This window comes from Passer montanus, unplaced genomic scaffold (genome assembly GCF_014805655.1).
Source record: "Passer montanus isolate IOZ18808 unplaced genomic scaffold, ASM1480565v1 scaffold46, whole genome shotgun sequence".
Taxonomy (NCBI): Eukaryota; Metazoa; Chordata; class Aves; order Passeriformes; family Passeridae; genus Passer; species Passer montanus.
Genome location: NW_024369485.1, coordinates 4,064,477 through 4,079,802, shown reverse-complemented (window position 1 = coordinate 4,079,802; position 15,326 = coordinate 4,064,477).

Below are 15,326 nucleotides of genomic sequence, written 5' to 3'. Positions count from 1 at the left end.
GAAATTTTTGTCCGTATTGAAGTCTGTGGCAAAACTCCCACTGAATTCACTGGGGCAAGGATTTCACTCCATGTATTTAAACAGCAAGAAAAGTATTACATGTGTTACTAATACTGCATGGATAGTAAAAAGCAGACATTTTCAGTGTCTGTCTGTCTCTTCATTGTTTTTGCTGCAGAGTGGTTTTGATTCTCGAGTCCCCAGAGCAACAGAGTTTTCACTTTGGGTGCCTGCTTGCAGAGGCAGACTTACACGAGGGCATCCATGTGCCTGTCAGCATCTCATTGAAATTTTCAGCTGTGAATTTGTTTGTAGGATCAACACTCCAAAGATGAGAGTGCCAGAGTTGAAAGACAGAATGTATTCAGTAGCATAATTTTTCTTTGGAAGCTCACTCCCTCTTGACTCAGGGCTTGGCCACTTTCACAAGATCATGTAAGCTGCACCTCCCAATCCAGGTTTTCTGCTAAGCTCTTTTCCCGGCATTCAGTCTGCTCTTAAGTTTTCCCTTCTCTGTCATGTAAAATGGTATTTCTGGTCAGGTGGAGATTTCTCTTTCAAATACTTTATTTTTACTTGCAGTCTAAGCCATGCAAAACATTCAGACCTTGTACACAGTAAGTTTCTGGTACCAGCTCAACTGCCTCAGTCCCCTTATGCTCTACATAGATGTGCTGTGAGGGTTACCTAAAAAAGGCTGAATAAATGTGGTTCCAAATAGTACCCCACAGATTTCCATATTAATTCTTATAACAGTACTTTTTTTTCTGTATATATTTCTTTAAACAGTAACAGGGAATGTTCTAAACTAAGAAGTCCTAAGGAATTACTGGCTGTTGTTAACAAAGTGTTTCACTTGTAGGTTAAGAACAGATTCCAAGTACTGAGGCAGCCGCTCGTCTTCAAAATGAGTGCAATTCCAAGGTGCAGTTATCCACAGCACATGTACAACCCTGTGTGCACAAAATTAAACCATTCTCTAATTCCCACATGCTGCTGAACATACCAGTTGGAAATCCTTCATGTGCTGAGGCATTTAAGATAGCCAGTGTGGTCTGAAGTGGTAAATGATGATGATCTGCTAAGATTACCATTGCTGTATTCACGGCATATGGAGGTAAATATGAGTTCAATACAAAAAACAAACTAATCTACAAACTGCATTTATACTCTACTGAGGTTTTTTTCAGTCTTCAGGTATGAAGAAAATATAATGCTGATATGAATGCTTCTGAAAATAAGGACATGGCATGGAAAGGAGCCTTCTGATCTATCCAATCTAGTCCCTTGCTTTTACCAGCTGTCTTACACACGACTCAGTTCTTACTTGACAGGCTTCATATGAAATTTATTTGGTTTGAAGGGCTTTTTTTTCTTCTGCTGTTTTTCTTGAAATGTTCAGATACAAATGTTTTTTTCGTGTGATATAAAAAAATCTTTACCCTACTTGATATTTGCATTTATGGAACAATGAAATTCAATTTTGTTCAAAACACAGCAAATTCATTTCAATTACTTATCAATTAAAGGAAGTTCACACTGTTATAGCACCATTACAAAACCTACCTCCACCAGAGAGAAAATATAATGATATTTATAATTTTAATATACCTTTTCTGTCTGGATTTTAGGTGAGATTTGTGAAAAGTTTTCCTTTCCTGTGTTTGACTGCAATATATTTTCTGCTGTATTAAGAACTTCCAGTTGATAGAAGCTATTGTTCTCTTAGTCAATGCATTAGTAAATTAGCAACAAATTAATGATACTTAATCTGTGTAGGAAAAGCAGGTCTGTGTTTATTACAAGTGAACATTTTCAGGTCTCACCACATCAAATTATTGTTGTTACCTGCTGTGTCACTTTCTGGTTTTGAGAATGAATGGAATACTGTAATGCTGTTATAGATACTATAAAACCACAGATTACAAATACTTTAATGAGAATCTTATTCATATGTCTTAATCAGCACAATACATCTTGTGTATATATATAGTACTATAAAACCACAGATTACAAATACTTTATTTAATGAGAATCTTATTCATATGTCTTAATCAGCACAATATATCTTGTGTATATATATATATAGATATATATATATATATATATATATATATATAATGTATCTTAAGTGTATCTCAATCAGCACAACAATCCTGAATATCTTATTTCTCAAATAATGCTATTGTGAAACTCCAAGAATCTCCCTTCATTTTGTCTGGAAATGTCACAGAATGTTTTTTTCTAGATATTTCATTGGACAAAATAGATTGTCACTCACCTAATGTAAAAGGAGGGTTATTGAAAATGGAAATGACTCATTCTCCTCGCAATTTTCTTTGTTCCATGGGACAATGGAACTGGAAAAAGTAGGAGGAGCTTGAGAGTCACATTCATTCAAATGGTCATAGCAGTTCATGGAAGTGAATAATTTTCTTTCATGTGCTCTGTGTCAGGGTGATCTTTCAGATGAACAGGTCAGTGTGGTCTGAAATTGAGCATTATCTGTTGATTTGAGTCCTGAAGTGTTTGCTTTGCCTAATTCTTATCATTCTCCATGTCTGTCCATCTCCACCCTCCTCCACTTCAAGAATTGCACAATGTGCAATACCTCCAAAAGCTCTTATCAGGAATCTTTTGTAGCAAGAATAGTCAAGTCCTAAAAGGCAGAAAAATAAGTAATTGACAAAATATAGTATTATCAAATAGCGATGTTCCTCTGGGAGCACATATCCAGCAAAATAGAAATCAGAATTTAAATATGTATTGAATATAAGCAAGTTTATAAGCTCAGTAGCTTTGAACTGGCTACCATGGGTAAACAGGAAAGAGGTGATTGCACAGACTTCACCATGGATTGTGCAACTGCATGGGGGACCTGAGGCACATGCTTTGGTTCCTCTCCTACTCTGACATCATCTTCAAATAGTGCATTTCGTGCTTCCTTGGACCATTCTCCCCTGTAGTCACACATTCAGCTGCAGTGTCAACAGACACAGAGAAAAGCTGCTGTGAATTCTCAATAAGAGCAAGACTGAAAGTCAAGCTATGTACCAGGTCCTTTTAGTCAAAAAATGTGTGAAGAAAAAAAAAAGTAAGAAGAAAGTTGGAACCAGATTGTTTCAGTAAGAAATATTGTTTTGAAGATTTATGTTCTTCTCAACAGTCTTAGCATTTTGGGGACTTCCACCTCCCCCCCCCCCAAAGAAAAAAAAACCAAGGAAAAAACCACATTAATTGGAGCAATTTGGGAGCAATTAATTTATTAAATTAATTCATTTATTAAAGCTGAAAATCAGACACAAGTATAAACATAATTTTTCTTTAAAATCTAGAATTTCCTAGGCACTTCAACAGATTGGGATATTTTCTGCTAAATAAAATAAAAATATCATTTTTAGGAATTTTTTTTCCAACTTTAAATTTTCAGTGGATTGTAATTAATAGCTCTGAATTTCTGACACTTTTCCAGAACCCTGTCCTGCTCTACCTTTCAGCCTGGCTTTGATGCTTAGAGTGAGACACAGAAATTTTTGGTCCAAAATTATGATAATGTACGTAATACACTGACACGGGTTTTGAAGTTACATAAAACTTCGCAACTTAATGGGCTTTGAGGTTGCACAGACTTTCCATATTTCTCCCTTAAGCAAGTAAATCCCGCCTATTTTGCACCTTAAATGCCCACTTGTCTTTATGATATCTTTTTTCATTTTTTATTAGGCAGACTAATGTTTGATTTGTTTAACAGTGTCACATCAAACTTAACATTTATCACATTATTTGCTAAGAATGTTCTTAAAATAAGAACATTCACATAGATGCCATTGAAATCACAGAGCTGTAGACAGCCTAGTTCTGATAAATTTATTTTAATTTACAGTTCTAATACATAGCCAAGAACTCAAATTATACTTGGAGTTGAATTGGAAATCTGACTTGCTAAATAAGGCGTAGGGCAGCACTGTGATACCTATGGTTCTCTTAAGAGAACTTCATCTCACAAGGCTTCCACCTTCATGAGCTGAGTAGAAATTGTATCTCAAAACCTTTATTTCACCCAAAATATAAAAAATTCCTATAGAACTAAAAGCAAGTGATACTTAGCACCATGTAAACTGGCACCTGTCATTTTCCATAAAAATAAAAGCAATTTTGGGGTGGGCGGATCAATTTTTTATGTCTTTGTTTCCAGTTTCTTCAGAATTGAGGAGGACTTCATAATGGGCATCTCTTAAGTGTTCCTGCTCTAGGAAAATCCTATGGTATAAGAAATTCATAGCTGCTTGTGATGTACATACATATTTATTTGATTATTTTATTCTTCCCTCATAGGAGATGGTGCTGATCTATGTTACTCAGTCTGTTTGCCCAGATGGACTGAGGCCACATTTCAAGAGTATTCTGAAAACTAATAAAACAGTGGCTTGAGAAAAGGATCCTTGCAAACAAATGAATGGTACAGATGTATTGGTAATTTTCAAGGGAAGAAACCCAAAAATTTTACAGACAAACTTCACCAACAGGAATACAGAAAACAGGCTAAAGAGAAATTATGCTAATACATGTGATTTCTCATATAACCTCTCCTTGGAATCAATAAGTCACAGCCGTGGTAATTTTAGGAAGTAAATCACTGAATATAGACAATATAATTGATCCAATGGTAAAGCAGAACAAATGAAGATAGCTCAGTGTGCACAACAGCACCTTAAAACTTGGGAGACTTTCCCTCAAGTCATAAACACACTGTAACTCTTTGCTAAATCACACTAGAAATTTCACATATCTAGAAATCTGAAATCCTGAATTTATCTTGGAGATTGCTAATAATTGTGCATTTTTACCACACAATGCTGTTAATTGCATTCATTACCTTCCGGGGCCTTTTTAACCACTAACTTATTCTGGGTCAGACATGTAGGAATCATCTCTTATCTTACTTTAATTTGATGATATTTTTTTCTCTTTGCTTACACAGAGCACTGATCCGTATCTACTAAAGAATTTCTGTTAATTGCAATACAATAATTCTAGTTTGTCACAATTAGAAATTATGGAGCTAAAACATAATTGTTGCCCTAAAAACTTTGCACATAGATATCATGACCCTGACACTGTATATGTGGGCACTCTTTTTACATGCAATTTATTCCACAAATACTAGATTTCTTGGCCTATATTTATTCCAGAAGTCAGACTAATGAAAAAAGCTGCATTTAATCACAATATCAGGTCTAGGGGAGTTATTATTCCTTTTCATGGAGTATTCTTAAAACTACATCTGAGATACAGTGTCCTGAGGCTCTGAAGTAGAAGAGAGGAACTGGCAAACTGAAGAGAGTCTGGAGGAAAGCTGGTAACAGGGTTGGGACTGTGGAGCATGCGATGTGTGATGTGGGACAGCTGGTTTTGTCCAGCCTTAGGTGAAGAGAACTACATCGTGGTCTTGTTGCTGCCTCTGACTTCCTTATGGATAGATCTTTGAGGAAGTGGAGCTGCACACTTCCCAGGGGTGAACAGTGAAAGACTGAGGGAGATGAAGTGCAGCAAGGGAAATTCCAGAAAAAAATGTTCAGCATGATCAAATGGTAGCCCAGGTTTCCCAGAGAGATTCTGAAATTTCCAGCCTTAGAGATTATTCAGAAGTCATCTGGATGTGGCCCTAAGGAGCCTGATCAGACTTTGAATTCAGCTGTGTTTTGAGAAATGGTTGGACCAGATAGCAACCTGATTTCTCTGCCAGCCTAATTTCCTATGCAGTCCTATGATCAAACCAGTAAACTTTTCAATGCTTACCCCCCCATAATTTCTGAACTTTCCTGTAGAAAGTTTGGATTATAGCATTGTTACTACCACAAATCAAGACAAAATATACATAATATATCCCTAATTGTTAAACTAATTTACTTTCTGTGTAAGAAAATAAGAAAACTAAAATTTGACTACATAAATAGCGCTGAATCCCTTAAAAATATAAAGGAAAAGTAAAGTTTATGGTGCAAATTTACATAACTTTTCATCTAAGTTGATATCAAATATAGAGAAGAAAGGTATTTTGGCTGGTCCAGATTCAAAAGATGCAGCTTTTGAAACCATTCTTTGGCTGTCTTAATTGGATGCTTTTCAATCCCTGTAATGTCACAGAAATATCTCTGTATTCTGAAACCATTTTTAAAACATTTCAGAATACAGGGGTATGAGTTGGAAATACCTTCTAACCTTAAATAGCAGTAACTCCAATATTACTAACAGTATTGTCATTCGTGTCAGTGCTTTTTAACCAAAATATCCAGTGTAGTGTATTTATAGTGTACCTATTTAAATCCTAAATCCTTCAGGGATTAAATAGTCTTAACTGCCAGTTCCATGTAGTCATGAGTAATAGGAATCCATGCCTGCCATAGGAATGGATTCTGGAAGATTAGATAATTTGCTTTTGGCCCTTTCCAGTTGGAAAGGCTCCCTTTTGGGAGCCAAGGGGTAGTTACTCTCTTTTTTCTGTTTATTTCCTTTCCACCTGAGATGAAGGGAATGAACACGCACTGAACCTGCTCATGTTTAATGCTAAGAAACTAGCACTGGGGAAGAAACAAAACTGAAATCCAGTTAGGTCTGTCATGGTTTTATACATTAGCACATATCTGAGCCATGGAACTGTACTGGGCGGAGCCACCACTATGTCACCAGCTGTCCCAAGAAATTAAAGGAAACCTATTCTTTGGAAGTAGAAAGATTTCAGTACCAGTTATTTATAGAGTATGATAGTCTTGCAGTTAATTAGCAACCTTTACAGTGGCAGCTCTGACACCTAAAAAATAGGCATGATAATAATGAGATTTTGATAAATTTGTACTGGTTCCTGGTAACACTAAGACCATTACCTGGGAGTGGAACATGATTTCTGTACTTAGTCAGGAGTGCATTTAAACTCCTGTTGATGAGTGCATACTTGCTCACTTGTTTATCTCCCTTTTCTGGCTAGAGTTTATAATTCCCTCTGTGATTTTTTTCCCCCCTCTTGTTAGTTTTATCATCCAGTGGAGAATGAGCTGAGTACTTGTGATGTCTAGTTCATGATAGACAGCAGAATTACCCTAGATACAATGGTTCAGATTCATTTTTATTGAAAACATTCCCAGCACATCTCCTGGTACTTCCTCTCAGTTGTATGGATGCGGAGGTGCCCAGGCAGAGTCTATGCTGTAGATGCAAGTGCAGTGTAGTAGGTTTTTAGCTGAAGATAACTTTGACAAATAGCCTAGTGGTTTTTCTCAACTGCAAGGCCTGTGAAGTATTTGTACAGGGAGCAGGAGCCTTATCAGCAGTGCTGACTCCAGTGCCATTTATCAGGATTGCGCATGTAGGTTAAAACTGGTGTCCGTGAGTGAACGAGCCTGAAACCAGCGACTGCCTGCACCTCCTGTTTACCCCAGCCCTTATCAGAGGGGTTATAAAGAAGCTGTTCTACCTGAACTCATTCGGATTATAAAGAAGCAGCAAGAAATACCACTTAGCTTTAATAATTGCTAAGGTGCCAGATACCTGAACTTTGCACATAGCAAATCTCTGTTGGCTGCAACCTTTGCACGGCACAATAAATATGTCTGCTGCGTGGCACTGAGCTCACGGAGTTAGTAAGAGAAAAACAAAGAAATTCCTTGAAGTTAGTCATGTAAAATTACACTTAAATGCAGAAGGAAGCACTGCTCTACAGAAAATGTATGGTCTAATTTGTTGAATAAAGAAATTAATAGAGGAAAAAAGTCTTTGTCTTTCAGTACTGTTAATTAATAGCAGCTTTATAGCAATGTTTGAATTTTACTCAGACATGAGTCAGATGTAAATAAACAAAAAAAAAGGACCTTTTGCCTAGAAAAAGTACTTAATATGTGCCAATTCTAATGCTGGACTGATATGCTTTTTGAAAAACTAAAACCAGATAAATAATTCAAATTGTATTTTATTTGTTTTCACCTGAATTTTTTTCCCCCCCAGGAAGAGCAAAGAAAATTCACATGATATTTCAATAAATGTTACCTTTTCATTTTTCAGTCAAGGAAACAGACCTAATTTTATAGTTTTAAGAGTTGGAATTTTAAAGAGAGCTGCCCTGGGAAGACAATTCTTTAAGGCATCCAGGCAGCATAGTATAAGTGACGTAAGTGGGATTGCTTGAAGTAGTGGCATAATTGGGAAACATAGGCTGGTGTTTCCATTAGGTACCTTTATGTATCACAAGATTCTTAAATGCTTTTGTAATCTGTCTGTAGCCATTGCTCTCTTTTCTTTGGGTTTCATTGGTTTAGGTTAGAAAAACAGTGCAAGCTATTAGCATACCATTATTCTTTAAACAAAAAAAAACCCAAAAAACCCAGGTGTAAATTTCAGAAATATTCACATTGTTAATTCCCAGTGTTCAAACTTATCCGGTTATTTTTAACATTCATGTTTTACAGGGAGATCATGTAGAATACTGTTTATGGAAGTGCATTGGATTAGCCCAAAGCCTGAATTCCATCCATTTGCTCTGAAAGGGCAAGGAAAAAAACACCTTTGAGTACATTATATTGACTGCAGTTAAAATTTTAAGCAACCAAGCTCATTAGAGTCTATATAAATCTTATTTGGGCACCTACAGTTTTGTGAATACTTACTATGTTAGTGAAAACTTAATTTGGTGCCAAAATGCTTTATGTTCCCTGAAGCATCACTGTCCTGGCTTCTCCATTCAGGCTGTTTATGATTTGCAAACAAGGCATTTCAACCTCAGCTTCTCTGGGAGGTCAGTTCAACCAGTGGTCTCCCGGCACCTCTAACACACATGGACAGCATTTATTTCAATACAAAGTACAGCAGTCACAGACAGTTTCATCCAAGAGTACAGCTGGAGGAAGCATCAGACTTGTGTATAACAGTCTAGAGAGTTAAACCAACTGTCCAGGAAATGGGAGTTAGGATTTCCAGACTCTCCTCAGTCCATACATGTTCTATCTGACTTTTCTCAGCTTCCAGGTGACTGCTCAGCCCTTTAGCTGTTAGGCAAACATAATAGGCAAACCAGTCACCACTCCTCTTACTCAATAATTTAGAAAATTAATCTGAAGAAGATTTTATTTTTATTTTTATTCAGATATTAGGTCTCTGTAGTATAGCCCAGCATTGCATGCAGGGTCAAAATTCTTACCTAGATAAGTTGGGCAAGCAAAGAATACCAGGCTAAGCTTTGTTTCTTACAAAGTTAGGTAGCACTGACAAAAGAAGGCTAACACCATCTTTTCAGTTTCTAAAGAAGTGGTAATAATAGTGATAGCATACTGATTCTTTGAATTAACCTGAGCTTAAAATACCACTTCATACTTAATCTTACTTGTTCTTTAGTGGAGAAAACACTGTAGCCCTTTTACTTTCCTAAGTGCACAAAATAAAAGGAAAGAAATTAAAAAGAAGCAACCAAGATAAATAGGAAAAACTAACCAAACAAAACAAACAAAAAACAAGCAAATAAACAAAAACACAAAAGAAAATAAAAGGAAACAAAATAGCCAAACCATGAATAGCTAAACTTCCTCAGTGACAGCTGTTTCAGGTGTAAAAGGACAAGACACCTATTTTGACTATTATTCTGGCTATCTCTAGTATGAGGAAGACACAGGGGAATGAGAAGTGGGTTGTCATGCAGGTAGGTACTCTAAGAAGTAATGAATCACTTCAGATTATCTGGAGATACAGCTACATTCACTTCTTAATCTGGAGCAGCATGTGCTCCTAAAGGAAACCTCCCCCTTACTCTGCTTTGATTCACATTGGGGCTGTCTTGGAGTGCACAAACTGGATTCCTTTGAAATGAGATTAAAGCAGGAGTGCACCTTAACATCTCCAGTCCTTGCATTGTCTGTGGGACCAGATCAAAACTGGTCTGAAGTCTGCACAACGTGTCTGCTATGGCTGCTGAGTCCTCAGCATGGGCAGCTCTGGTCTGCGTGGTCACTGCTTTGGGTGTGCAGTACTCTGCATATCACTTGCAGGTGGAGGAGTAGAATGATAAATACCCAGGAAGAAAGTGCATCTTTCTAATGTCTATAATAAATCTCAACAGATTTGCCAGATCTGTGTCCAAGAAGAGGAGCCTGAATAGGATCAGTTAAATTCAGGATTTTTTTCTACTTTTGTGTTAGGCACCACATAAGCCCTGCCACTCCTTATTGTCAATGTGTAGCAAAGCTAAGCTTCAGTACCAAAAGAGTAAGAGTAACATTTTGCAAGATTAATATAAAGTTCTTTCTTTCCTTAGTATTTGTTGTGCCCTCACATATTTTTTTTTTCCTGGTAGGAATATGTTGACCATTTTTTTACCACTTACACCACTTTCAGGAGTAGTAGATGTAAAGTGCAGATAGAGCTTATGCTCTATTTTAATCAAATTGTGGTCCACCTAAGAAATCCCTGACCAAAATACTGTATTTATTAAAATAAAAATATTAAATATTAGTGTTCAGCTTTTAGCTCTGATAAAGACTCAATATATTCTGGCTTCAGAAGTTATTTCATGTCAGCTAAGATGATCTTTCTGTTGACATACATATGCTTAACCCTATGGAAATGTGAGCTTAACTTGACATTGAGTTGAATTTTCTGCAAGCTGGGAGTGAGCTGGGAGAATTACTCTGGTAACTTGGCTTTTCATCTAAACCTTCATTCTATTCCTGGTGGATAAGCATTCAGTCATGTGAAAAAACCCCTACAGCCACGTATGTTGCATATTATTTCTAAGATAATAGGGATTTATATGCTTTATGATTTACTATAGAGCAGTGGGAATGGTTCATGACCTAAACTATATTAAGATGCAAACCCCAATATTTTGAATCATGAAAACTAGTTCTGCAATTTATGTTTAACAGACAATACTTCCTTTACACCTCTTTGTAGATAGAATAGTGTGGTACTCACTGGCACTCATAGAAACAAATGGTTAATGGTGAGGATAGCAAAATAAGCTTTGTAGAAACAGTGGTCACCAAATGAATGTTTAACTAAAATAAATTTGCCCTAGATTTCTTTGGCAAAGTAACCAGGATGCTGAAAAACACACAGAAGTTTTCCCAGCGCCTTTCATTCCCTTTTCATGGAAAACAATAGTTTAAAATTCAAGAAAAAGAGCTCCAGTCTCAAAACACTTTGCTTTCTACTAGTATGTTTTCATGAGAAATTCTTCTTAAATCTGTAGAGAGTTTTCTAGGAAAAGTTTTCTGTCTTTAGAAAGTATTTAAAAACTCATCAAAAACATGGTTAATTTCAGTTTAAAATATATGAGTTCAGTGTTTTGCTTTGGGGTTTTGGGCGGGTTTTTTATTTTGGATTTATTTTGTGGTTTTGCTCTTTTTTTTTGTGATGCATCTTTAAATATTTGTGGCTTCTGCATGGTGTTGTAAGGGAGCAGAAATGCAAACCTACCACTGCGAGGGCCCATGGCAACATGGCACGTAACTGCTTTTAGCCAGCTGTAATCCAAATAGACCCTGAGTGTAACTTTGGGCCAAAAACTGTATTTCAGTAGCCTTTACCTGCTGTCACCTATTTGGTTTGAGTCTCAATCTGAGCATGTTCTGTGCCAACCCTTGTCCAAGCCAGAGATCTATGAGTGTGCTGATAATACAAAAATGGAGAAACTGGGATTTTTCTGGCTTAATCTCTTCCCTTAGCAGATTTTTTAATGGATAAGTAATGAAATCTTACAGGCCTGAAAGTTTCTTGCAGGCCCTTCCTAAGGCGAGCGGTATTGCTCTCTGTGAACAAAAACTCAAAGGATGAAATCCTGGCTCTCTTGTAGTTGATGGCAAAACTCCCATTGACTTCAATGGGGATAGGATTTCTTCCAAAGTGCACTGAGTATTCCCAAGTCCAAATGTAAGCACAGCGGCTTATTAATAAATGCACAATAACACAGCAAGCCAAAGGCAGTATAAATACTTACATGGAGTGTGATTCAGTTTAAATGCCAATAGCAGACTTACTTTTGGAATCTGTGAAGGATCCAGATGCCACAGCTAAGATCTCTCACGTTCAAACATCTGGATTCACTGATTGTTATTCAAAAGGAAATAATTAATAAAGAAAAAGTGGCAGAGTGGTGCTATATATCTAATGGCACAGGACTTTATAGTGATTATGAGCTATTTTCTAATGTTTAAGTAAGTGAGAACTGGATTCCTTTTCTACAGTCCTTACTCTACCTTTTTTCCAAGAGAACGTGAAAAATAACAACTGGAATTAACAGAGTGCATATGAAAATGTCAAAAATTTTTAAAATTGCAATTGAAAAATACAAGAGAACATGAGTATTTTAATTAATATATTTTTCCATAGAATATGTTTGAGTTAGAGATGAGTATCCCACTATTAACTGCTTTATACAAAAAAACCCAAACCATACATGGTCTGGGAACATCTTTCCTATATGGAGCTAACTGAGGCTGAGGGCAGTGGTCTGTTCATTTTCTCTCTGCTTCAAAGGAGCACATCTGCTAAATAATTTGATGCAAGTAAGAAAATTGTCTTATACAATAGTTGAAGTTGCATGTTAATTTTCAATGTCTCTTATCAAAGAGAAGACTTGAAGTTGTTCTTCTTGCCTGTAAGTGCCACAGAAAAGATATTTCATGCCTTAGAGAGAGGGAGAGAGGGAGAAGTCTTTTACATAAGCTGTTTTTTCTGTTTTTTCAATCCTATCTTTGGAGCCTGGTGACCCTAACCAGGGGCTGCAGCAACAACCTTTAACAGTGGTCTGATAAGCCTGTGCAGTAATCACCTTTTGTCTAATCATTTCCACTGCCCTCCTGTAATGAAAGCATTTGCAAAGCAGGCAGCTACTCAGTAAAAAAAAATTTCTTTGCACTCATTGCTACATGATTTTTAGTTTTAGGAAAACTATTTTTGCCAGCTTGTATAATCATATGAAATGTATCATAATAGGACAACATAAGCAAATCCTGACTTCCTCTCAGCTGTAAGTTATGTTGAGTGGGGGATGTCACACATGAACTCTGTAGTTTTTTTAATGTGACTTTTATATTTACTGTCTTCTATTTTAATGCCTTTGTTATCTGTTAGGTTAACAAGTTTATTCTGTATTTACTTTGGTCTTTCTTCATTTTATCCCATGCACTTTGCTCCTTGAGCCCTTCCTCAGACTGAGGAATCAGCCTGGCATGTATCTGAGTGGCAAGGGCTGCAGAGCAGGGAGGTGATGCTGACCTCTGTGGTCGTGGTTCTGTTCTCAGGCAGAGCCAGCCCAGGCAGAGCTCAGAGCACCTTTGCTGCCAGTCAATCACCCAACTTCTGAGGTGGGCTTTGCTGCTTTGTTGTCATGACTGACAGCAATCTAAGATTGCCCTCCCTCCATTTTACTGTTAAAAGCCAGAATTGATACTTGGATGGTAGCAAGACACTAGGAAATTAAAATCTTAGCAGATTTACTGATGCTGCAATAATTGATGTTGTGTATTTCTTTAATGTCTGTAACTGCATAAAAATGTTGAACTAAATTGAATGCAGGTTCAAAGACAAAGCATTTTTGATGACACTTCTTGCTTTCTCAGAGATATTCCATGGAAGCAGCTGCTGCTCTGGCCAAGAAGCAATTGTTCTAAGCCTGTGCCTCTCTCCAGGGTTTCACATGAATTCCCAGTCTACACAGGACACACATTTAACGTGCAGTGAAATGGTATGTCAGGAGTTGGAGTTACTACCTTTAAGCAATTTCATATACTTGAGGAAATTTTACCATTGTGGCTAAGAACTCTGAAAACTAATTTATTCCACATTTTTTAAAGTACATTAGTGAACAAAAAACATCTCACTAGTGCCTTTTAAAATGCACACCAAAAAAAGAATGAAAGGTATCACCAAACATCCATAAATTATTAAACTTTTGGCCAAAGAAGGCCAAAAGTATTTTAAAAGGTTATTTTTTAAAAAAAATAATTATTTTTAAAAATTTAAGCTCCTAAGTCTGTAATAAGTGTTGAAAACTGATTTTCATGCAATCAACTTTGTAATCAACTTTTTAAAATTTAATGGAGGCTTGATTGTGAAAAAAATCTCTGTGGTGCTTATTCCAGTTGGTTTACTATGCACTCATATTTAGTGCAGTTAGAAGCCTCATTTTAATTACTACAATTTTTCAAAATCCTTTCATCATTGTGTATGTCTATATCGGATAAATTACTTAAGAATGTCTGTCTTTTAATTGTGTTCATAAGTTTTTCATGGTTTAATTTATGCCTGTGCTAATGAAGAGCAATGTACATGTTTTCCCCCCACATCACCTGAATATCATTTCTTGGTTGACATAAGCAGCCAGCTTATATGCCAATGGAAAATAAATCTTTACAATATTATTAATAATCAGCATGAGTAATGGCAGCATGGTAGAGTAATACACACACACACACAACCCTGCAAATGTGAGAGTAGTCACTACTTTCCACCAGTAAAATATCAACATTCATTTGCAACATTTAGTACTTTATTAAGCTCTTTGCATTGCCATCACATTTCCCAAATTTTAACCAGAAAGATAAATTCAAGTTTTGTGAGAGTTTTGTGAATTCTGCTGTCATTGAACAGTTCATTGAAATGCCTTCTAGTCCTTATAATTCTTTTCTTGCCACAAAATGGTATGGATTGTCAAGTGTATTCTAGTAGGCAATGATCCAGAAAGTTGTTTTTCTTAATAAAATTTCTTACAAATAAAAATTGCCACTGAAGAGAAGAACAAATTATGAGCTTTTTGGAAGAAAAGACAGCAAAGGGCAAAATAGGATCTGGCAAGGTGTGGCTGTCAGTAGAGGTGGCTGCTGAAGGGAGCCGGGATAATCCATGGGAATGAATCTCTTTAAATCCTGTCCACCACTTGCTTCAGACCTTATTAAATAGTTCAAAGAAAATTATTTTAAACATTATTCCTCTACATTAATTAATAATGTGAAATGTTTAATAAACACAGTGTTTCATGCAGGCGGAGTTCTTGGGAGCAGGCTGCCTGTCTTTGTTTATTAGATAGTTTTGAAGAATAACATTGTCACATTAAACTAGATACCTTATTGAACAAACCTGCTGTTTTCTACCAGTTTCAGTCATAGCAGAAGAACAGGTCTATTTTAATATTGTTTTGCATTATGGAAGCATTTCTTTTTGTTGGAAGTGTGATGATACCAATTTCTTTCGTAAAAGCAAAATTTGATTTTAAGGGAAAAGAAAAAACATATCCAATTGTAGAACCGTTGGTCTGACAGAAATCCTAGATTCATTGCTATGATTGT